Below are 3,013 nucleotides of genomic sequence, written 5' to 3'. Positions count from 1 at the left end.
CTCAGAGCCCTGGGAAAGATCATAGTGCTTGGCACCTGAGCATACTAGTACCAGTGGATCATTCTTAATCCTTGTCCCCAGGTCTCTATACTTGCCTTGAAAGTGACTACCAACTACCCTTAAACCAGCTTATAAAATACTTTGTGATCTGACCTTACCACCCTCGCTTTATTTCTCTACTCCAAACTTGACACTCCAGTACTGTTGACTGCTTGAGATTTCAGGGGAGCAGCCAAGTTTTTTATGGCTCCTGCGGTCTCTGAATACATTATGTAGCTCCCTTCCTCAGGAACTTTCTTCCTGTGCCCTGAGTGACTCCTCCACACCCTCCGGGATTCAGATTGGGCACCATCGGGTCCAGAAAGGTTTTCCCTACCAGGTCTGGACCAAAGGAACTCTTCTGCAGTTCCCCAGTGTCCACACTTCCCATCATCACGCATCTGACACAGCGTGGTCATTGCCCGGTATGTCTGAATCACTCTGCGAATTTTGATCCATGAGGCAAAGGATGCAATCTTGCACAATATTGAGTCTCCATAACTAAATCCAGTGTCGGACATCCAACCGAGACTCCGTAATATTTGTCTGATCCATGATGGAATTTCCAAACTGTTTTAGCACTCATGTGAAGAGAGACTTTTTCTCTTCCCTCCTAGGTAACCATGTATTAGCATCTCCATAGTACTTGCATAGTCAATGACATTTCAAAGTTATCAAACAGTATATAGAGAAAAATAGGTTTTTCCCTACTCTTCCAGGTACCTAGTTTCCCTTCTGAAAGCAACTGTTCTCGCTCATATAGTTTTCTAGAGGTGGTCCAACTGCCCATTTTTAACTTTTTTTAATATTTTATTTCTTGGCACTATCATACTTGGCCAACTGTATCCTTTATTAATATTGATTTATTTTGGAGACAAGTTCTCATGTATCCCAGGCTGGCCTCCAGCTCACTATGTAGCCCATAATGTGTTTGAACTTATCCTCCTGCCTCCACCTTCCCAAATGTTGTCCATATGCCAGCACACCTGGTTCACTCTGTGCTAAGGATCGAAGCTGGGCCTCCTGCGTGCTATGTAAATACTCTACCAGCTGAGCTATGCATTCATTTTAAAGGTAACTTTGTAACTGGGTTCCTGGGCTTTCTTAAGTGCCACCCCACTATCAGAATTCCAGTTTAGACAGTCAGCAAGAGTCTTCCCTTTTTTCCAAATCAACTCTTCCCTAGTCATGAACAGAGAGACTCATTGGAACACAAAACAAACTCTTACCCTCCTTAATGGATACCTCAAAGGTTGGAAGTGGCAGAAAACAGGGGAGATCCCAGCCTGGTTACCTTCAAGTCTCTTAACCTGTCTGAGTTTAGGTATGCACAAAGTACGTGGAGACAAGAGTGCCCAGAGCAGTGGTTCTCACCCGGCCTAATGCTGCAGTCCTTTAATACAGTTCCTCATGGTGTGGTGACCCCTAGCCATAAAAACCATTTTCATTCCTACTTCATAACTGTGACTTTGCTACTGGTATGAGTCACAATGTAAATATTTGTGCTCTCAAATGGTCTTAGGTGTGAAAGGGTCACTTGACCCCACACACACAGGTTGAGAACTGATGTCCAAGGGAATCTGGAATTTGCAAATCCTTGCCCTATCCCTTGCTATCTTGAGAAATCGAAGAGAAAGGCAGACCAAGTTTAAGAGGAAGGAAACTTCAACGCTTAGTCATTTCCCACAGGGCTGGGCTATACCTGGGAGCCTTAGTCACGGTGCAGGTGCCCAGGAGGGAGAGGTGCTGTCTAAAATGACACATTGTTTGTCCAGGAAGGAGATTATGCCCTAGGGGTAAGTAAGATGTTGTGGGTTCCAGGGACCATTCCAAGGCATGCCAAGATCCTCTGATCCTAGGTAGGTTTTGGAATCCCAGGTCAACAGTGAAGCCTCAGAATAGAGAAATGAGCCCAGGGCTCCTCTTCCTTCTGTCCCCCTCCTTGCCCTTCCCAGAGAACCAGACACCTCTTAGTTTGTGTCTCCCAGTACTAAAGTGGACTAAATTACTCAATTATCCTGAGAGGACTTGAGTAAACTCTCTAATAGTTCTGGACTATTAGGTATATAAATAACAACAGTGTTATTTCCCATTTCCTCCTTCTCAGATGAGAGTTAAGTCTAGGGTCTGAGAAGCACCCACGAGAGAACAGAATCTCAGGGGAGTCTCAACTGCTGACCAAACCTTTTAGCTATGCCAGGGGCTTCCTGGAGCTGGCCAGAACAGCCCAGCCCTGGATGAGCTGGTCTTTAAGCTGGGGATTCCCCATCTGCTGGATTTTTTTCACAGTCACTCCGGCAGCAATGTTCACTTCTGTTGCTCTGCACTAACTGTGGTAGGCTGAATAATGTCCCCTCAAAGACGTCTTTACCCTATGCCCTGAGACCTATAAACACATCGCCTTGCACTGCAAATGAGATGTTGAAATATTACAAGTACTGGGATGGGTGCATTACTCTAGATTATTTAAGTGACTCCAATGTAGTCACCAGCTTCCTTCTAAGAGGAAAACAAAGGACTAGGATGAATGAAGGGGATGTCATAGTAAAGTCAGAGATTAAAGTAATCTGAGCCAGGGAATACAAACAGCTAGCGAAAGCAAGGAAGCTGATTCCTCCTTACATCTTCCTTTAACCCTTTTGACAATTTTGGATTTTGACTTTAGAAATATAAAGTAATACATTTGCGGGTTTTTTAAAGCAGTGAGCTTAGGGTATGGATTTCTTTGAGAGAGAATAATTCAGCCTACCACACCAAAAATGTGAAATAAATGCGGATGCTGGTATCAAAAGTGGGGTGTTTATGTAACAAATACCTTTTAAAAAGCAAATAGTGAGGCCAGGTGGTGGTGATGCCTTTAACTCTAGCACTCTGGAGGCAGAGGCGGGGAAATCTCTGAGTTTGAGACCACCTTAGTCTACAGAGGGAGTTCCAGGACAGCCAGGGCTACACAGAAAAACCTTGTCTTGAAAAA

The sequence above is a fragment of the Mastomys coucha genome, unplaced genomic scaffold, assembly GCF_008632895.1.
Source record: "Mastomys coucha isolate ucsf_1 unplaced genomic scaffold, UCSF_Mcou_1 pScaffold9, whole genome shotgun sequence".
Taxonomy (NCBI): Eukaryota; Metazoa; Chordata; class Mammalia; order Rodentia; family Muridae; genus Mastomys; species Mastomys coucha.
The sequence above is the reverse complement of the archived record's forward strand: the minus strand, read 5'-3'. Positions refer to the sequence as shown.